The following is a 21306-nucleotide window of genomic DNA, read 5'->3' as shown; positions in this document are numbered from 1 at the left end:
GGATGTGGAGTCGCTGGGGACGTGGGCAGTGCTGGTTCAGGAGTGTGGGGGCAGCGGGGAAGGGGTGAGATGTTGCTCATTCCCTCCCATTTCCTCACTCCCTTCCTCTGCCCCATCTGCCCAAAGCCATTTGGGGACCTGCAGGGCACTGCAAACTGCGGGGAGAGTGTACTGATGGTTCAGGGCTGTTGTGGGGTCTGGCTGGCAGAGCCGGCGAGGGGTGTGCGGGATCTGGCTGGCAGTGGCGGGTGCCGGATCGGGCTGGCAGGGCCGGTGGGCAGTGGTGGGGGGGTCTGGGTGGCAGGGCTGGTGGGCAGTGGGGGGTGCCGGATCGGGCTGGCAGAGCCAGCAGCCAGTGGGCGGTGCAGGGTCTGGCTGGCAGGGCCGACGGGCAGTGGGGGGTGTGGCGGGTCTGGCGGGCAGTGGGGGGTGTGGCGGGTCTGGCGGGCAGTGGGGGGTGTGGCGGGTCTGGCGGGCAGTGGGGGGTGTGGGGTCTAGGTGGCAGGGCAGTAGGGGGTGCGGGGTCAGGCTGGCAGGGCCGACAGGCAGTAGGGGTGCGGGTGGTCTGCCGGGCAGTGGGGGGGAGGTGGGGTCTGGGTGTCAGGGCCGACGGGCAGTGGAGGGTGTGGGGGGGTCTGGCGGGCAGTAGGGGATGCGGGGTCTGGCTGGCAGGGCCGACGGGCAGTGGAGGGTGTGGGGGGTCTGGCGGGCAGTGTTGGGGGTGTGGGGTCTGGGTGGCAGGGCAGTTGGGGGGGGGTCTGGCTGGCAGGGCCGACGGGCAGTAGGGGTGCGGGGTGGCAGGGCTGACTGGCAGTAGGGGGTTTGGGGGGTCTGGCGGGCAGTGGGGGGGGGTCTGGCGGGCAGTGGGGGTGGGTGGGGTCTGGCTGGCAGGGCAGTGGGGGGGGTCTGGCTGGCAGGGCCGACGGGCAGTAGGGGGTGTGGGGTGCGGGGTGAGGCCCTTCCTCACGTGGGGCGTTAGCTGACGCTCCCTGAGCCTGGCCTGAAAGCTCTTGTCTTTGATGCGCCTGGACCCTGTCTGTGAGCAGCCGTTGGCAGGGCACGGCCCTGGGGCTGGGTATGGGCTGAGCCCCCTCCCCCCCCACCCCAGTGCTGCCCTTCCCCTGACCGGGAAGGGTTTGGCTGGGGCTGATGCTATCATCTGTGGGTCCTGTGCAGACTTGGGGGGGTGGCTCAGGAGCCCAGGCACTAGCCTGGGACCAGGTGACCTGGATTCAAGTCCCTGCTCTGCCACAGACTCCTTGTGTGACCTTGGGTGAGTCACTCAGCTCTGTGCCTCAGTTTCTCTGCCTGTCCAGCGGCTGCCTCGTGGGGCGGGTACAAGGAGAGTGTTACGTGTGGCCGTGCGGTTGCTCGGGCGCGATGTGGCTCCAGCCGCCCCAGCGTAGGGCTGTGCTGTGCGTGGGGTGAGGAGGTATGCTGGGGGGGGGGGGGTTGAGAGCCTGAGCACAGGGGCCTGCCTGCCCCCCGCCGTGGGGCCAGCCCCCCAGCAGGGCACAGTGCAGGCTGTGCAGCCCCTGGGCCCAGCCCCCCATCCAGCTCCCCCTCTGTTTGGGGCAGGGGGCCCCCGTGGTGCCTGCCCAGCTGCCCCTCCCCCGCACTGGTTCAGGCGGCCCCTTCCCCCACCCGCCTCCCCCAGCTCCCGTGGAAGCTGCCAGAGTGCTGCTTCCTCGAGCAGAAAGTCACGTGAGCCTCCCTGCCAGCCCGGCCAGCCTTTAAAGGGCCAGCCCCAGCAGGTGCCCTGCAGCCCCCCAGGCCGGGCACTGCCCCACACGGCGCACAGGGCCTGCACCCCTTCTGCCCGTGCTGCTGGGGGGCCCCCTTGGACCTCAGGCGGTCCCGCTGCAGCCTGGGGTGTGGCACCGGCCCCCCACCCAGCTGTGCCAGGAGGTTGTGTCGGGGGGCAATGCCCGCTGCAGGGCACAGCAGGGGTGACAGGCGGGAGTTGGGGGGCACACCCTGATGCGGTGCAGAGCCCTGTGGGGTCACCGAGTCCGGCCCATCCCCCCACCCCTTGCGAGGGCCTTGGTAATCGTTTCCTAGGGCTCCCAGAGCACCAGCCAGTGCTGTCCTCCCCACACGTCTCCCCCCCCGACCGGGGTGTGTGTGTGTTATTGCCCAGGGGAAACAGCCGGGAGTGGATACACATGCATGTGTGTGTGCGTGTGCGTTATCCATCCCTGCCTCCCTCCTCACGCAGGGCTCGAAATGCAGCGAGAGATTTCCCCGCCAGCCGCCTCCCCGGCCCCCCGCCCTGCCTGGGCTGTTTATGGGAATATAGAACAAGCAACCTCTGCCTCTGGCCGCCTGCCAGCCAGAAACATTTAATGAGCCGCTGGGCCCAGGCTGCGCGCTGGGGCTGCGTTAACTTGGAGGAGTTTCCTGCTTGGGATTGGCCATTGGGGGGGGGGGGGGGGGGTCTGCTGCTCCTCCCCCTCCCCAAGGAACCTCTCACCCCATGGAGGGAATGGGGTCCATGCCCACCCCTCTCCCTCTGCTCTGTTAGGGGCGAAAAAGCAACGGTGGGAGGGCAGATATCCTGTCCCCTGGAGGGAGTGGTCCCGCTCATCCCCTTCCTGCACCCCCCGATCTTGCATCAGCAATTCCCACCCCACCCCCCCGCTCTGCGCCCGGGTGAGAGAACGGAGCCTGGGGGCCGGTGCAGTGTAACGAGTGGGGCAGTGCCAGGGCCCGAGCACTGCCCTCGGCCCGGTGGGATTGGAGCAGCTCTGCTGCGTTGCACGGGGATCATAGGCCCTCTATTGCTAAAGGGGGGGTGGGGATTCTCCTGTGGCTCAAGTGGCGGGGGAGGGTCAGAGCTCTGTGCCCACTGGCACCGTGGATACCCGTGCGGACAGCGGTGGGCGTCGGGTGCTTGCCCCGGTTCCCCTTTGTGCTGAGCCCGCTGTGGGGTGAGGTTGAGGGGGTGAGTGTATGCGTGCCCCCTGCGCCCCAGCAAGGGAGAGACAGCAGGAGATGGGAACAGGCCCCACTAGGGGCTCGGCCCTGTGCTGAATCGCAGACCTTGGGGGGTGGGGGAGTCTGGCAGCTGCTGGAGGAGCCGGGCTGAGCTCAGACCCCTGGGGGCAGCAGTTTCCATAGTGCTCTGGGTTAGTCCCATGGTAGCTGAGTCACAGGCCCCGGGGAGGGGGGCAGTGAACAGAGTTGCTCGCCCTGCCCTGCCTGCGGGCCAGGACCTCGCTCAGCCGCTCTGCAGAGGGGAAGTGACTTGCTGACGCAGGGACCTACTAGCAGAGCCAGGGAGAGAACCCCGGTGTCCTGACCTGCAGGCTTCTGCTCTAACTACTAGCCCTCCTTCCTCCGGTGCGCTGGGCGCCCCCGGCAGCCCCAGGACACTGCCCTAGATCAGCCCCTCAGTGCCTCTTGTCCGGCCTCCTCCTCTTGCCCAGCAAAACGGAGAGCGTGGGGGTGTCTGGGGGGCGCTGGCATGGTTTGGGGGAGCAGACGGGGTGTCTGGGGATGTGGGGCTGGCTAGGGGGAGATTTCCCAGCAGGGCTGGCTGTGGGGAGCGGGGCAGGGCTGGCTGTGGGGGAGGGTTCCCAGCACATGCGACAGTACATACGCCCCCCCTCCCCTCCGCGCACATGACTGCGCGCACACACACACAACCCCCTCTCCAGGGGTCTCAGACCCGTATCCTGTTGGCTGCAGGGTCTCCGGCACGTCCCATGGGACAGGGTCTGTGGGGACTTGTCTGGGGGAAGAAGGCAGGGCTGGGCCCCTGCACTCCTGGTCCCCGAACCCAGCTCCCTGCTGTCTCTGGGTCTTTCTCTTTCAGAACGAGAAGTTTTCCACCCCCCCCCTTGCCTCCTCCCCCACACTCAGCTGCTGGGCCTAGATCAAAACAAGAGGGACCGTTGGGGAGGGTTTGATCTCCCAAGTGTCCCAGACGCCAGCCGCACCCTCCGGGGCTCCGCCAGTGACCACAGATAACAGCCTGCCCCTCCCCTAGGGCTGCCTTTCCAGGGCTGGCATGGGAGGGGTGAGTCCCGCAGCCCCCAGGGCTGGGTGCAAGAACAGCAGATAGCCAGAGTGCAGAAGGACATGGGGGGGAGGAGCTCCTGGTGTGGGGGGAGGGGGCCGTGGGGGCGCACAGAGCCCCTGGCATGGGGTGGGGGGTTACAGGCATTCCCTGACCCCGAGGGGGATGCGAGCATGGTGCGCAGGGAGCTTGGAGGCTGGAGGGATGCCAGGAGCTTGGTGGCAGAAGCTGCGAAGTGGGGGACCCGCGGCTTGTTTTACAGATGGTGATTTGTTATCTGATGGCGGCAGCTCCCAAGAGCCAGGCTCCCGCTGCGCCAGACGCCGTACAAACAGGGGACAGAGAGACGGTCCCTGTCCCAAGCGCTTAGGTGGACTGTTCTGCTTTATTTCACGCCCCCCATTGCGTCTGCCAGGGAAACGAATGGGAAAGGCCAGGGCGCCCTGGCTGGGGGCTCAGGGCAGAGTGGGAGCCAATGGTGGGGGGCCAAAGCAAAGCGGGATCAAGCTCCTGCAGTCGTCCCCTGTGCATGGACCCTGCTGGGGTTTGCCGGGCCCTGGAGGGGGTGGGGACGAGCGACAGCCTTGATGGAGGATTCTTAGAACTGGGAACCCAGCGTATTGTCCTGGGCTGGCCGGTGGGCGGAAGCAGAAGTGTGTCATAGGCACTTCACTGCATGCAGCGCGTGGGGATTCTCCCTGAGTGCAGGGGCCTGTGTTGTTGGAGGCTCGGCGCTCTCCCTGGCCTGCGGCTGTGAAGCTTGGCGTGATTGGTGAGGGCAGTGTGGGGAGAGGCGTGTGGGACATGTGGCTTGGAGCCCCCAGGTCAGCATGTTACGTGTCCCCCTGGGGGGTCTGATCCACAGACAATGAGTCTGGTGCAGCCAGACACCGGGCCTGGCTTTTTCGCTCCAGCTGTAGGGACTTGTGCTTTCGGCTTTGCAGGCCCCCTTCAGTGCTTAGGTGTGGGCCAGGATGGTTCTCGTCTCAGTGTCCTGTTTGCACCTCACCTTCCCCTTGTGCTGTGGACGCTGGCATGAGGAATCCCTAGTGAAACTGCCCCCCGGGCAGGTATGAATCACGCGGGGAGGCCCTGGGCTCAGGCTCTGCAGGGTGGGGAGCTGGCGGCGCCCCTTGGAAGGGGCCCAGAGCGCACTGCAGCGGAGGATCTGGTTGTCTCTGAGTGGCTCCCGGTGCAGGCCGGCTAGTCGTGCCAGGGCACTGCTGGGGGGAAGCTCCCAGCGCAGCACACGGCTCGGAGGGAGGTCGCGTTTCACTGGATTTCCAGCACGGCTTTCACCGCCATGGGGCCTGCCTGGCACACGTTGCTCCAAGCCCCGGAGAATCGCCTGCCGGTGCAGCAGCCCGGTCCCTCCTCCAGGCCCTGTGAAGGAGGAGAGGCTGCAGGCCTCACTTCCCCCTACCTGCCCCGAATGCTGGCAGTGAATGGCTCCTCCCCCCAGTGCACATCACCCCCCTTTCCCCCTGGGGTCCCAGACCCAGCCTTCCCACGGGTCCCCCGGGCGTGGGAGAGGGGTGGAGTGTGGCCCAGGCCGCAGGACACGCTGGGGCAGGGCTAGTGGGGACTGTGCCCCACTGGGGACTGCTGCAGGAAAACTTGGGGCCTCAGAACCATTGCAGCTCGCAGAGGGAGCCGGGGACAGACGTGAGTTAGTAGCTCTTAGGAGCCATCCAAGCCAGGGCCTGTGGGGTCTTTGGGGCAGCCTGTTAACATTGTGGGAGGGGGCCAGGGCAGGGGGCCCTTGTCCTCAGCCTCACGTGGGGTGGGGTGGGGGGCAGAATGCCCTGAGGGCAGAGGGACAGTGTCAAGCTTCCCCCTGGGGAGTGGGGGTGCAGGGATGGTTGCATCAGGACTGCCCGTGGTTCACTGGCAGCGCGGGTGTGTTCAGGAGCCCAGGGCTGGGGTAACGGGGCTGCAGGTCAGGAGTGAGGGGCACCAGCAAAGATGGGGTGGGGGAGCCCAGGGCTGGGCTAGCAGGGGCTGCGGGTCGGGACTGAGATGGGGGGAGCCCAGGGCTGGGCTAGCAGGGGGCTGTGGGTTGGGACTGAGGGGCACCAGCAGAGATGGGGCGGGGCTAGGCTACCACGGGGCGGTGGATCAGGACTGAGGGTGATTTTGAGATCACAGGGTCCCCGAGCAGCCTGTTGGTTTCCCCTCTCTCAGTACAGACGTGCCTTGCCATGCTGGTTTTGCCCACACCTGATCTCCGAGTTGTGCCTGGCTCCCTCCGTATCCTGGTTCCATTTGCTGGCTCCATCGGTGCGTTTGCTGGGACACGTTGAGCTTGGCAGTGGCTTTAATTGTCGTCCCCCCCCCTTGAAACTCCAGCGAGCCCCTGGGTGTCGCTTGGCCCCGGCGTGTGGGACCAGGGCAGGGGTTCTGAGCCCCCGTGGGTCTGCGGACTGTGGCTAAGGGGTCCGCGAAAGACTTAGACTGAAAACTGACGCAACAGAACTGAACTATAGATACAGACTTTAGATTTCCAGAGGGGGCCGCACCTGCATTCGAAATGAAAATGAAAAGAGGTTGAGAACCACTGGGCTGGGGGATATTTCCCGCCCTGCAGCCTCCGCCGGGCAGGGCGGAGTTGGCGGTTGGGGTGCCCATCGGTTTGGTGGGCGCTGGCGAGGAGCTCCCGGCTGTGGCAGCAGGTCGCCTTCGGCCCAGCTGGCAGAACCGGGGCGGCTGTTCCACAGGAAGGACACACGTATCAGTAACAGGAAAGAAGCAGCAAAAGGAAACAGAAGCGATACATTATTGATGGGGCCGTTTGCTGCTGCTATATTCGGAGAGCCGCCCTTGAGCACTCAGCCGCCCGGCACTGAGCAGGGGAGAATGCGCGCAGGGAATGGCCTGGGGAAACACTGAACCCCGCCTTGCCCTCGTGGGGGGCGGAAAAGCCAATTTTAAAATAAATGTTGATAGTTTATGGAGTTAACATTCTCCAGTGGTTCGAGCCGGGGTGTCTGGGAGCCAGGACTCCTGGGTTCTGTCTCTGGGAGGGGAGTGGGGTAGAAATGGGGGGAGAGGGGGCTGAGAGCCAGGACTCCTGGGTTCTGTCCCAGCTCTGGGAGGGGAGTGGGGTAGAGCATAGAACTGGCAATCGGGTTCCTGGCTCTGGCCCTGACGGGCAGTGTGACTCTGGGTGAGGGAGGTGCCTCAGTTTCCCCTTGTGTAGCCTGGCGGTGGTGCTGCTCACGCTGGGGGCGTGAGGATTAGCAGATGGGTGCTGATGGCCTGAGGTGGAAGTTGTGCTGGGTTTGCAGGAGGCCAGGGTCTGTTCCCATCTGTGTGTGGCTCCTGGGCTGATGTGACCAAAAAACTCCCAGAGAAACCAACATAAATGAGGGGGAAACGCGCACAGTCCCGGGACACTGGCCCAGCCAGACCACCCTCCCACCACCTTTCTGTGCGGCGATAGCCAGAGCGGACTGGCTGGTGAGATGAGCCTGAGGCTGGGAGACTGGTCAGAAACCGAGAAAATCCAGGTCGGGAGCTGTCAAACCCAGAGGTTCTGGCTGACTCGCCCAGGCCATGGGAAGCTGAGTGCCTGGCGTGAGTCAGAAATCCAGAGAATGGCAAAGACCTGCTACGGGGAGTCAAAAGACCCACTCGCCACGGGGGGCTGAGCCATTGATTTCTGCAGAATCTGACTTTTAACGTTTTAAAAAACCCCAACGTTTCTAGCCCTGGTGTTTTGGGAGCAGCTGTCCCCGTGGGCAAGCAGCGTAACAGTGCAGCGATACCTGCCGGAGACTGCAGACAAGGGCTCCCAGCCCTGCTGCTGCCCTGCCAAACTGGGAGTGAAAGTCACCTGGCTCCGGTCAGTTTCAGGGGGCTCTGCCAGGCATTGTGCCCAGCAGGGAAACTGTCAGGCATCAGGTCGGTTTCACCCTGGCCTCACTGCCAGGACCCAAAGCCAGAGGCTGGGGTGTGGGGACGCATAGCAAAGACCCCTCCCCCCCCCCTTCTGCAGCTGCTGGGTGGCCCAGGGGACAGAGACAGAAAGCAGCTGGAGTGGGGGGAGCCCAGATTTAGCAGACAACATCTGGCTGGAGGTTGAGGGATGGAGCTGGCCTCAGGGTGCAGCTGCCAGCAGTTCCAGCCCCTCCCCATCCCCCCAGGAGTCTGAGGGCTTCCCCCTCCCCCATTCCTGGAGAGCTGATTGCAGCCTGATTCAGCTCCCTGCTGGGGGGGGTGTCTGACAGGTTCTTCCCCTTGCTCCTGCCTGCATGCCCAGCCGCTCCTGCAGGATGCTGTCCTGACTCCGCACACCCTCCACCCAGCCACGCTAGGCAATCCTGCAGCTGCGCCTTCCCCACGGGCCAGTTCCCCCAAGTCCCCAGCTCCCAGCACTGTGTGTGAGAGCGGCACCTAGCGCCCCCCCGACCGAGATCCGGGCCCCGCTGTGACGGGTGCGGCACCTAGCGCCCCCCCGACCGAGATCCGGGCCCCGCTGTGCCGGGTGCGGCACCTAGCGCCTCCCCGACCGAGATCTGGGTCCCACTGTGACGGGTGCGGCACCTAGAGCCGACCGAGATCCGGGCCCCGCTGTGACGGGTGCGGCACCTAGCGCCCCCCCGACCGAGATCCGGGCCCTGCTGTGACGGGTGCGGCACCTAGCGCCCTCCCACCCCCGACCGAGATCCAGGCCCCGCTGTGCCAGGTGCAGCACCTAGCCCCCCCCCCCCCCCCGCCGAGATCTGGGTCCCACTATGACGGGTGCGGCACCTAGCGCCCCCCCGACCGAGATCCGGGCCCTGCTGTGACGGGTGCGGCACCTAGAGCCCCCCCCCCCCCCACCGACCGAGATCTGGGTCCCACTGTGACGGGTGCGGCACCTAGCGCCTCCCCGACCGAGATCCGGGCCCCGCTGTGATGGGTGCGGCACCTAGAGCCTCCCCCGACCGAGATCCGGGCCCCGCTGTGACGGGTGCGGCACCTAGCGCCCTCCCACCCCCGACCGAGATCCAGGCCCCGCTGTGCCAGGTGCAGCACCTAGCCCCCCCCCCCCCCCCCCCGCCGAGATCTGGGTCCCGCTGTGACGGGTGCAGCACCTAGCGCCCCCCCCCCCCCCCCCCGAGATCTGGGTCCCGCTGTGACGGGTGCAGCATCTAGAGCCACCCCCGACCGAGATCCGGGCCCCTCTGTGATAGGTGTGGCACCTAGAGCCCCAGGCCCCACTGTGCCGGGTGCGGCACCTAGAGCCCCCCCCCCGACCGAGATCCGGGCCCTGCTGTGACGGGTGCGGCACCTAGAGCCCCCCCCACACCGAGATCTGGGCCCCGCTGTGATGGGTGCGGCACCTAGAGGCCCCCCGACCGAGATCCAGGCCCCGCTGTGCCGGGTATATAATCAGAACCAGTCCTTGCCTGGAAGCGCTCGCGGTGCAAACAGCCAAAGAGAGGCGGGGGGGGGCAGGTTCCCTCTCCCCAGAGGGCGAGCCGAGGAGACCCCCCAGCTACAGAGGGAGTCTCTCTAGTTCTGCTGCTCTGTGCTGAGCTCCCCCCCTTTCTCCGTCTGTAATGTGCTGCGTGGGAGTGAATGTGACATTGCCGCTGTGGTTACACCAGAGCCTCCCTCCCACCCACCATGTGTGCGGCTCCGGTCTCCTTTGCAGCCGTCTCAGATTGCAAACTCCTCGCTGCCTGCTGTTACCCTGTCCCCAGCTTTCGCCGCTGGGGCTGGGGTGATTTCCCCACCCCTGGGATTTACTTGTCTGTTTCCCAGCCAAGTCTCTCTGTCGCTATTTGTCAGGTCTCGCTGGATCCCCCTGGGTCATCTCTCTGTGCTCCCTGCCCTTTGCAGCTCCTCCCAGCTGGGCCCCCCCGCTGCCCGCTGGCGCTGGGCCCCCCCGTTGGCGCTGGGCCCCCCCGCTGCCCGTTGGCGCTGGGCCCCCCTGCTGTGGGTGGTTGAATAAGCACAGTCCTAGTAACGATGGCTTTGGGCACCTCCCGGTCACTCACTGTCCTCCAGCCATTTTCGCTGCAGGTCCCAGAGTTTTGCCCTGGCCACTTGGAGTGCTTTTTTCCCCCCATTCAGACTCCCAAGACACCGGATCCAAAGGGCTAATTGCAGGAGCCCAGCGGGATCTGATGTCCGCGATGACTCATTTCTATGCACAAATGTTGGGTTCACAGGCACAGCACAGCCGCCTCGGCCTGATGATCCAGCGGGAGGTGGTGAATTTTCAGGGTGAATGATTCATTCTCCGTGAGAAATACTGTCTGTGTGTCTGACTGTGCAGCGCCTGGCATGGCCTGGGGCTCCTGGGGGCTTTGAGAATACAAATAGATAATCATAAAAAGGCTCCATTCCCTCCTCCCCACCCCCCTGCAGCCGGAAGCCAAAGGGAGTTCACAGACCCTTCCTCTGAACGTTGGGGGGTGGAAATTCTCAGCGGAGAGCCCTCAACCCTGCAGCTTGGTCCCGCCGTTGGGTTGACACAGTCCGAGTCTGTTTGATCTGCAGAGCACGATGTGAAGCCATAAGAGCGGCCAGACTGGGCCAGACGAAAGGTCCATCTAGCCCAGTATCCTGTCTTCCGACAGCGGCCAGTGCCAGGTGCCCCAGAGGGAATGAACAGAACAGGGAATCATCCAGTGATCCATCCCCTGTCGCCCATTCCCAGCCTCTGGCAAACAGAGATTTCGGGATACCCAGATCATGGGGTTGTGTCCCTGCCCATCCTGGCTAATAGCCATTGCTGGGCCTGTCCTCTGTGAACTGATCTAGTTCTTTTGTGAACCCTGTTACGCTTGTGGCCTTCACAACATCCTCTGTCAAGGAGTTCCACAGGCTGGCTGTGCACTGTGTGAAGAATTTCCTTGTGTTTGTTTTCAACCTACTGCCTATTAATTTCATTGAGTGACCTCTAGTTCTTGTGTTATGAGAAGGAGTAAATAACACTTCCCTATTCACTTCCTCCACACCCGTCATGATTTTATAGATCTCGATCATATCCCCCCACCCCTTAGTCATCTCTTTTTCTAAACAATCCCAGACTTTTTAATCTCTCCTGTGGAAGCTGTTCCATACCCTTCATCATTTTTGTTGCCCTTCTCTGTACTTTTTCCCATTCTAATATATCTTTTTTTTGAGATAGGGTGACCAGAACTGCATGCAGTGTTCACGGTGTGGATGTACCATAGCTTTATATAGTGGCATTATGATATTTTCTGTCTTATCTCTCCCTTTCCTAATGGTTCCAACATTCTGTTCGCTTTGTTGACTTCTGCTGCACATTGAGCGGATGTTTTCAGAGAACTAGCCATGGTGACTCCAAGATCTCTTTCTGGAGCTAATTTAGACCTCATCGTGTTGTATGTAGAGTTGGGATTGTTTTCCAATGTGCATTACTTTGCATTTATCAACATTGAATTTCATCTGCTATTTTGCTGCCCAGTTTTGTGAGATCCCTTTGTAGCTCTTCGCAGTCTGCCTGGGACTTAACTATCTGGAGTAGTTTTGTATCATCTGCAAACTTTGCCCCCCTCCCAGTTTACCCCTTTTCCCAGATTGTTTATGAACATGTAGAACAGCGCTGGTCCCAGTACAGATCCTTGGGGGACCCTGCTACTTACCTCGCTCCACTGTGAAAACTGCTTATTCCAACACTTTGACCAGTTACTGATCCATGAGAGGACCTTCCCTCTTATCCCATGACAGCTTACTTTGCTTAAGAGCCTTTGCTGAGGGACCTTGTCAAAGGCTTTCTGAAAATCTAAATACACTATATCCACTGGATCCCCCTTGGCCACATGCTTGTTGACCCCCTCCAAGAATTGTAACCGCTTGGTGAGCCCAATATGCTTTGCCTGCCGGGGTGGCTCGCAGCGACCTGTGTGTCTAGGTGCGTTATGTGATCCCAGGCCCTGCAGTACCTGAGCCCCTCCCCACAGAGCAATCGTTCTCTGCTTGGGGGAGTCATGGAGAGAGATTTTTTTTTTATGTGAATGTGAGTGAGGTTTGTGTGTTGTGTGTGCCTGTGCCATGTGTTGTGTTTCCCTGCGGGGGTGTGTGTGTGAAGAATCAGTCCCAGCTCTGAGTGTCATGAGGCCCCGTCTCTCCTCTCTCTTGTGGCAGTGAGTTCCATAGGCCCTGGCACCTGTGACAGTTCTGTCTCCCACGCTCATGAACCTTTCCTGACGGTCGATGGGGTCACTGGTCCGGTGGGGGACAGCTGTGGCAGGAGGTTGTGCTCACACAGCGGGTGAGGACGGGGTGTCTCAGAGGAGCCAGGGTTTGAATACCAGACACCTTGCACTGCGTGCTGGGAGCTGTGCAGCGAGGGGGCCCTGGGATGCTGGTCAGTACGGTGCTGAGGCCTGGCCCAGCTGGCGCTGGCCCAGGGCGCGTGGCAGCTTCGTTCCTAGGCTCGCTGATCCTGGCGGTGGCAAACGTGCGGGTCACCGTGACTGCGTCTGTGCCTGGCTGGAGAGGACGGGCTCTCCTGGCCAGGCCCTTGAAAGGGCTGGCGGAGTGATTGGGGGTGGGGCCGAATTCTCTAGTTCTGCCAAAGGAGTTTCCTGATGTGAATGTGCTGGGACTCGATCGATAAATCCCCAGGCCTGTGTTTAGAGATGAGGCGGGGAAAGCAGCCGCAGGCATTGATGGAGCGTAATGCTTGGGGTGGGGTATTTTCCCGTATTAATTTACTTGCCTTAATGGCTGCAGGGGACTGCTGGGAATGCAAAGCATCAGGCTTTGGACTAGCTGGTGTCCCTGGAGCCCCGGGCTGAGCTCTCCACCAGGCTCCCTCGCTTCCCCCGCCCGGTGCTGGCAAGGACGCAAGGCCTTCGATCGCTGTATTCGACTGCGGGGGCAGCGGCCGGGGCTTGGCTCTGCCTGTGCAGCTCCCAGCCCAGCCCGAGGGGGCACCTTCGGCCCCCCACACCAGAGACCCTGGTGCTCCAACCCCTGTGGCCAGTAGTGAGCAGCCAGCTGTTAGCCTCGCAGGAGCTGGCCGCGGGGCTGCGACGGAGTCACACACGGCTGGTGTTACACAGCAGTCAGCTACTGACCTTCCAGCGTAAGGACCGTGCCTGGTGCAGGCTGGTGCCTGGGGTTTGGCAGTGTCTGCTCTACGTGGGGCTGGAAGATCCCGGCGGCGCTTTCTGGGAGGAGCAGGGGTTTCCCTTGATCAGAATATCCCCACTCGTGCAGCCTCGTTGCAGTGCTCCACCCTAGAGGTGGCTGCATTTCAGCAGTGCTGTGTGTGTAGGGTTTGTGAAGGGCTTCGGCCTGAGAGGCGTCATATACCTGTGACAGGTGGTTACGCCCTGTGAGACGAGCCCTGAGCCAGGTGTGTGTATGGGGCATGGCCCATTGGAGGGGCAGGAGGCTGGGCCAGCTCCTAGGTGGGTGTCCATACTCCCCCTCACTGTCCCCCCGGGGTCTGCTGGATGGGACTTTGTTCTTCACTCCCTGGCCCCCCGGCTGTCCTCAGGGCAGGGGCTCTGCAGGGCAATGGCTGACAGGCTGCCCTGGTGGTGGCCGCTGCCGTGTTGTGTGTGTGCAACACGGCTGGTGTGCGAGGGGAGAGGGTGCTGCATGCAGGGGCACTTCCAGCTCCTCCTGGGGGATCGGGAGCTGCAGGGCAGGACCTGGTCAGAGCTGGCTTTGCTCTGCCTGTACGAAGGCCTGGCAGGGTGTAACAGAACAGAGGTGAGGGGGCTGGCAGGACTCCATAGGACTAGGGGGATCCCATGCTGCGGGGGGGGTAGCCCCCTCAGGTCTGGCTCTGAGGGGGATTAGCCCCAGGGAACGAGTGCCACCCAGGATTGCCTGGGCTGGAAGACACAGACTACCCCAGACTACAGGGTCAGATTTTGTAATGCCACCACCTGGCCTGTGGCCTCAGTGAGTCCGCTCTGGAGCCCTGTGTGTCTGGCTCTCCATTCCCCGCCCAGCAGTGCCAGGGAGCGGCCGGTCATTGGCTGGCTGAGCCAGGCCCCATGTGCAGTGAGTTGGGTGGGTCTCAGCTCGGTTCCTACCAGATCACAAGAACCCCCTGACTGAGGCTGCCTGGGGCCTCGGCTGGCTGCTCACCAAAGAGACCCCACAAGAGCAGGGCCCTTCCGGGGCAGGGCTGGGCAGTGGTGGAGCTACGCGGAGGCATTCGCTTCCCAGGGCTGTTACACGCTGGCCTTGGGATTGGAAACAGGCTCGAGTCCCCCCAGCCGCTCTCGGTGCCTCTGACGTGTTCCATTGGGTCTGCCTTGGGCCGGTGTGTGCGACACGCCCCTGCCAGCTGCTGCCTGTCTCTCAGCCCAAGACGGCCTGGGGGCCACCATGAGCCCTGCACTGCCGGCTCAGAGACCCTTCCCCCCTCCCCCGCACACCCAGAATGCACGGGGCAGAGCCAGGCTGTGGAGGGATCTGGGGGGCCACAGACAGAAGTGGGATCAGGGCCCCAGAGATGGGGGGGATTCAAGGTGAAAGGGCCCCGCTGGGCTGCACCCCGTAAATGCAAGAAGGGGCCCCAGCGCCCCCGGAGGGAGGGAATAGACACGCCCCTCCCCAGCTGCATCCCAGCCTTCCCTCTCCAGCCAGCGCCTATTTAATTATTAACTCCGCTATAACCATAAACAGCTGGGGCTGCTGCAGCCACGTGGACCCACTGTCGTCAGAGCCGGGCAGGACGGCGTGAGCAGCCCCCGAGGGCCGCGGAGCCTTTGGGGGAATCACAGGGATGTACTCCCTCTGGGTGTCCTGGGGTACCCGCCTTCAAGCGCTCAGTGTGCGAACATTTGCGCATGTCTCTCTGCGCCATGTGACCGTCACGCGGGCGCTGGAATCTCCGGTGCCCGGCTAGACCTTATAAGGGGGAAAATTGCCCAATTTTGCAATATTTGAAAATGCAGCAGCAGCCACGTCCACATCCCCACTTCGCACAAAGAGCATGTAAACACGTGGAAACGAACAGACAAGTGTTGTTTCATTTCAGGTACCATCTGAACAAAGAACGTGTTCGAATACTTCTCTGCCTTCCCCCACCCATTGTTGTTACTGGGTGTGTGTGCTGTGGGAGTGTGTAGCTGCGAAGATCAGGGCCCCTTTTGTGCTGGGCATCGCACAGACGCAGAGATAGAGAGTGGCAGGCCCTGCCCTAAGAAGCTTGCTAGCTAAATAGGCAACGTAGACAAAGGGTGGGGGCGGAGGGGAAACTGAGGCATGGAGCAGGGAAGCAACTTGGCCAGGGTCATCCAGCAGGACAGTGGCAAAGTCAGGAACAGCACGGAGGTCTCCTGAGCCGCGGGCTAGATCTTTGTTCACCGGACCGTGCTGCATTTCTGTAGCTTTCGGTGCCCAGGCCCGTGGGCTGCTCGGTGCATGGATGCTGCACCAGACCTGATTTACGTTTAACAGCCCTTTTGGTCTGTTGGCGGCAGTGTGCGGTGTTAGACGCGTGTGCACGTCCACGTGCGCACGCAGGGGAAGCTGATCTGAGCGGCAGAGCCTTGAGTTGCCTGCCGGGGCCGTGGTACGCTACGGCAGGGCCGAAGGAGCGGTGCTTCGGCATGATCTATATCTGTGCACCAGGTAGAGGGTGGCTGGCCATGCCTGGCGTGTTGGGAGGGCACAGAAGATCAGGCACAGCCTAGGAGCAGGGTCATGCGGGGGCTGGGCGTGGGAGCCCGGCCAGCTTCCCAGAAGAGGGGACCAGCAGGGTGAAAGCAAGGCCACATGAGTCCCCCCCCCCGTCCTGGCTGATGTCCTGCGGGAAGATAGCTGGCCTCCTTCATGGAGTCCCCCAAGCTGCCTCCCCTTATTGGCTGGCTCTGCATGGGGTTTCCCCCGGCCTGGGGGGTCAGCGGGATGGTCACAGGGTGGCTGTGCCAGAGGGGTGGTCCTGGGTGGCCCCTAGGAGAGGGGTTAGCTCCGGCGCGGCTGACCCAGGGCCCTGATCCCATGTGAGGAGTCTCAGTGGCTTAGTGGGAGTGGGCCTTGTGAGCATGTCTACACTGCAGTTAAACCACCGCGGCTGGCCTGACTCCGGCTGGTGGGGTCTAAAGGGCTGTGTAGACGTCTGGGCTCAGGCTGGAGCCCGAGCTGTGGTACCCTCCCCCCTTGCAGGGTCCCAGTTATACAGCCCCACCGCCCGATCCCTGTGAACCCGAGTCAGTTGGTCTGGGCTGGCCACGGGGGGTTAATTCCAGAGACAGGCTGGTGAGGACGCACCAAGCACCCCAACCTGCGTCGTGGGGTTAGCCGTGCATCTCCTGTGGGTACCACGGCAGAGATGTGTTACTCGGAGAGGGCCTGGCCGACTGCGTCCGCACGCATGGGGTCACGCGTTGTTTCCTGCCTGCCTCGGGGCGGGGAGGAACACGGGGGGACAGAGAAGTGTGAGGTGCCGCAGCGTGCTCACACGGGGTCCCCCAGTGCTGTCTCCCTGCGGAAGAGAAGGGACCCCGTTTGCTACCTACGGGAGTGGCCCCCCTGTTACCGTTCCTGGGAGGACAAGGCACCCCAATGCTGCCGCCCCAGCCTCTCAGGGGAGGAGGGAGCCCTGTTGCCCACACTCCAGAAGGATGGTGGGGTCAGAGGGCAGAGCATGGGGGTGTCCTGGCCCCAGGTGTGGAGCTGAGAGCTTTAGCTCCAGCCGTGTAGACTCCTGTTTCGGGTCCAGAGGGCCTTGGTGTCAACCCGGCTGGGGGCTGTGACGTAACACAGGGAGCCGGGTGAAGCTGATAACATCAGGGCGTGTGTGCAACAGCAGGATTGTTGGTGTGATGGGGGTTGGTTTGTGCATGTGCTTTCCACTGGAGGGTTGCTGTTTCCTACCACCTGCATTGCCCGACATGGACAACGCTTCAGTGATGGGCGCGCCAGAAGTACTGTAGGCAGACAGATGTCTTAACAGCCTGCCGCTGCGCCGGCACCCCCCTCCGCGAAGCAGCAGCGGTACAGGTGTGGGGAGTTGGGGGGGGAGAGACTCAGTACAATACGTGTGCCATTAGCTAAACCCCAGGGATGGTACGTTCGTTCTCCTGCCTACACCGTGTCTGTCTGGGCTGTGAGCTCCGTAGGGCAGGGACCTGGCCTTCTGGTCTATAAAGTGCCTGGGTCAGCATGGCCCCGGGGGAGGTAAGATAACCTGGGCTGGGGGCTCACAGCACCACAAGCCGAATGCACAGAGCTCCCATTCGCTGAGCCCCATCCCCAGCGTCCTAACCCAGCCCAGCACTGGGGTGGCTGGAAAATTTCCATTCAAATGTTTGTTTTTCAAAATGAAATTGGATTTTTGACCAAATGCAGATTTTTCATGAAAACTCCCATTGAAAAAATAAAAAGGGATGTTTGTCAAGAAACTGGAAATATTCGCGGTTTTAGAAACTGAAAACCAACTTTTTAAAATTTCAAATAGGGAAAAAAATGTGATTTCCGGTTGCGGAAAGCTGGAAAAGATGCTGTTTTCTGATGAAAACCTGAAAAAAATCCAAGGAAAAAAAAAATGAAACAATAAAAAAATTGTAATTTTCTCTGGGGGGGGAAACCCCACAACCATTTCCCGGCCAGCTGCGCTCAGTGTGCAGCTGTCTTCACCACACTGACGCTCCCCTGCCCCGCCCGGCCCGGCTGCAGGCATGTCACCGAGGGGGCCGGAGTCTCTTATCGCCCCGGAGCAGCAGTTCCCAGGCCTGGGTTGTATCAGCCGGTTGCAGAGTGTGGGCCTGAGCTCCGCCGCCATGAACGGTGGCTCCTCTTTAATACGTGCAGGCAGCTAGACACATTTAGTTGCTGCATTTCTGTCGCTCCCCCTGCGCCTTCCCTCCATTCAGTGCCGGGCCCCGCTCCTGCACAGGGCGCGGTGGGAGAGGTGCCCCAGAATACCCCAGTGCAGCCATGGTTGGCAGGTGTGGTGTGTGTGACCGTGGCTTTGTCAGAAACGCGGGGAGGGTTATACTGGTGCAAGGACAACTGAGCCACTGGCCACTTCATGCAGCCAGTGTCCCTGCTTCGTGCAGACACCCCGAGAAATGAGGAGTCACGTTGTGATGTGAGAACCTCAGTTGTCTTTCTTTGTTAGAAGTAAGTTCCTAGCCCTCCTGGTTGCAGAGAAGAGCTTGTAATAAAGACCCCTAATGCTCAGAACCTCAAAGGCGAATAAAAGACGCAAAACACATTACTTTTAAAATCATGATTTGTAAGCCAATCTCATGATTTTTAGTGCTGGGGGGTTGGCTGTGTCTGTGTGTTTTCTAGAGCAGCCCAGTATGAATGACTTCCATTTAGTTGAGGGGAAAAGAAGAAAGAACAAAAGCAAAGTCTCCAGGAGAGAGCACAGTGTGTGCGTCTCCTCTGGATCATACCACATCTGCGCCGCCTCACAAAATGGCAGCTGCGTCTAACTGGGTGAAATTGCCACAGGCAGCCAAACTGACTTGGCTGACACGAAATAGGGTTAGGAAGTGAACAGGGCGGTTCTTTTGGAGAGTGCGCATTCCTAGCACTTTGCATCTCTGCAGCCCAGCCACTCCTGCCCCTCTTGGTGTATGGAGCGGGACAGAAGTGGAGACAGGAGCAGGATGGAGAGGGGAAGGAAGTAGTATGGTCCACTCACCCTGCACAGGGTGGGGGGCCAAAGCCTGTTCCCGGCTTGTGGCTCTTGTTATAATGACCCGGCCTGGACACCCCTGCATCTGGGGGAGTCCAGCTCTGAATTTCACAGCGCAGGCCCCTCCCTTGTTAAAAATCCACAGCAGTAGCACAGATTAAAGGGGTACTCCTCTCCCACCCCCATCCTTCCATCAGCCGCCGTACCAGCTTTGTCCCAGAGCTGCAGGCCGCGTGTGCCGGTGAATATGTGATCAGATTGATTGTCATTTTCTCAAGGCCTTTTCTATTCCATTCCCAAACCACCCGCCTCTCAGAAAAGCCTCCGAAAGCCCTCACTTTATTTATTTATTTTGTATTTAAATGTGGCTGCTCCAGATTGATAGCGGTTAAGGGGAGGCGGGCGAGAGCCATCCCTGGGCCCATACACCAGGCTGCCTTCTCCTCCTAAGGACCCACTTTCCTTGTGATTCTAGTCATGCCCGGCCATCTCCCTGCCTCCCTCTCCTTCGGCCTGGGCTACAAGCCGGTTTTGTACTGATTTAAACAGAGTTACATGGGTGCCACCCCCTGGCCCCTGTGGATGCAGGCACAGCGGTATGACAGGGCAGCTTATTTCCACCTTGATGGGAAGCACCTGGCACATCCCTGGGGCTCCCACACACAGACCATCCTTGGAGTGTCCCCACCTGAGCTCTGGCTGGCTCCGGCCCCTGCTTGAGTTGAGCACGATCCTTGGCTCCCAGGCCCGAACCCGGCCAGCGTTGCCAACTCTGGTGTGGGGCTTAAAGCCCTAGCTCCTGGAGGCACGGGAATGAGGGGAGCCCCTCTGCCTTTAGAAAGGAGAGGACAAGGTCCTAGGCCTCCCCAGAGCGCCGCTGGGAAAGGGCAGCTCACAAAGGCTCAGGACTGGCACCCCCGTTTCTGATTTTTGAAAAGCCGGGTGATGTTTTGAAGCCGGGCACCTGGCTCATGGTTTCTAGCCCGTGGGGGCTGGCCCTGGCTGGCATGACCCCCCTTGGCACCCCGCGCCCAGGCTGGGGGGTGGCTTTCAGGGCGGGTCGCTGCTCGGAGGGGGGGCAGCCCCCTTTGTCTGCCGGGCGAGGCGCGGCGCGGCGAGGCGGGGCGGCGGCGGGGCCTCTCGGGCGGGCTCGGGGAGGGGGTGGGTCTGTGCGTGCGGAGCTCGGAGGCGGCTCCATCCCCCCGCCGAGGGCCTGGCAGGCGAGCCGCGGCAGCAGCCATTGTTCCCGGGGAAGCTCGCGAACAAAGGAAGGGGCTGCCTCGGCCCGGCGCCCCACGCGGCCGGCCCCACTCGCGCCCGCGGCCCGCCGTGGGCAGCCCGGCTCCGGCTCCGGCTCCGGCTCCGGCCCGGGGAACTTGGCAGCCGATGGCCGGCGGGGCGGGCGGGCCCGGGGCCGGGGCGCGCTAAGTTTCTGCCGGTCCCTGCGCTCGCCGCGGCGGGAGCGCGGCTCTTCTCCCGGGTAAGTGGGGCCGGGCCGGGCCCACGGGCGGGCGGCTCCGTGGGGTGCGGGGGCCCGATCCGGGGGCGCTGGGGCGTGCGTGGGCCGGGCGAGAGGGGCAGGGGGCGCCCCCCCGGGAACTCCTTCATGGCGCGGATCTGCCGCTAGTCCGAGGGGGGGGGGTCCATGTACCGGGGACACCCCCCCCAATGTCCCCACCTGCTCCGTGTTCCCGGTCCCCGGGGTCCCCCCCCCCTTCAGTTCTGCAAAGTTTGGAGGTGGGACAATGGCTGTTGTCTGGGGTTTGTCTGTCCTGAGCCCCCTGCCCTGGGGGGGAGGCATCCCCTGCTCCCCCCCCCCCGTCTTTGTGTTTTAAATTCTGGAGTGAATCGTAGGGCCCAGGGGAGAGGGACTGACAGCAGTTCCCCGGCCCCCTGTGGGGACAAGGGGTGTCCTGCTCAGCCCCCCTCAGTCCCCATCTGCTGTACCCCCTGGCTGCTATCCCACGCCTGTACCCCACTGGGCTCCTTCCTCCTGGCCGGCTGCCCCCTTTGCTACTCCACTCCCACTGTGGCTTTGTCAGGGCCCCGCCGTCCCCCTCCTTTGGTACAGGACATTGTAGGGTTCCCCCGTTCCCCATGTGTGTGCGGTGACAGGGCAGGCGCTGCGATATGGTGGGCCAGTGTCCACAGGGACTAGGCTGAGAACTCCAAACTCATCCCACTAATGACTTTCGATCAAGTACAGTGTGTCAGGGATAGAACCCCCTGGGTCCAGGATTCGTGCCCCAGAACCGTGTTACTGTAGCACCCTCCCTTAGTGGGGTTTCACTCTCGGTGCTGTAGCATCCCCTGTCAGAGACAGGATCCCCGACTCGATGGGCCAGTGGCTAGATCACACATGGCAGGACGCCCGGGCACTGCCACTGTACAAATTACTGATGATAAATAGACAAAGCACGGACCTGATGTGGGATGACGGTCCCGCTGTTCGTGGCCAGGACTGGAAGGGGTGTGCGGTGACCCACCGTCGGAGCCGGCCAAGCCCCAGAAACCACACTGAGCTGGAAATCCTGCTCTCCGGTGACACTGGAAGCTCTCTGGGGCAGGGACTGTCTTTTTGTTCTGTGGCTGTCAGCACATAGGGTTCTGCTCCGGGATGGGGGATCATTGGTGCTAACACGGTACAGATTATAATCACCCTCCGTCTGTTGCTGTGAAATGAACGTGTGTGGGAGTGTTC

General features: G+C 62.2%; 1 protein-coding gene across 3 annotated transcripts in view; it reads left to right on the top strand.

Annotated features, from left to right (window-relative positions):
• Positions 1-21306, top strand: part of LDB1 (LIM domain binding 1) — a 40417-nt gene that overhangs the window by 1530 nt on the left and 17581 nt on the right. The window contains exon 1 of one of the 3 annotated variants that reach the window (XM_054035650.1): positions 19982-20085. The exons of the other annotated variants lie outside the window; for them this stretch is intronic. The gene's annotated coding sequence lies outside the window, so the exon portion shown is untranslated. Of the gene's footprint in view, positions 1-19981; positions 20086-21306 lie in introns of those variants that run through there. 3 annotated transcript variants of the gene reach the window in all.

The sequence above is a fragment of the Malaclemys terrapin genome, chromosome 7 (genome assembly GCF_027887155.1).
Source record: "Malaclemys terrapin pileata isolate rMalTer1 chromosome 7, rMalTer1.hap1, whole genome shotgun sequence".
Lineage (NCBI taxonomy): Eukaryota > Metazoa > Chordata > Testudines > Emydidae > Malaclemys > Malaclemys terrapin.
Note: the sequence above shows the minus strand (reverse complement) of the source record. Positions and strands in the feature narration are given on the sequence as shown.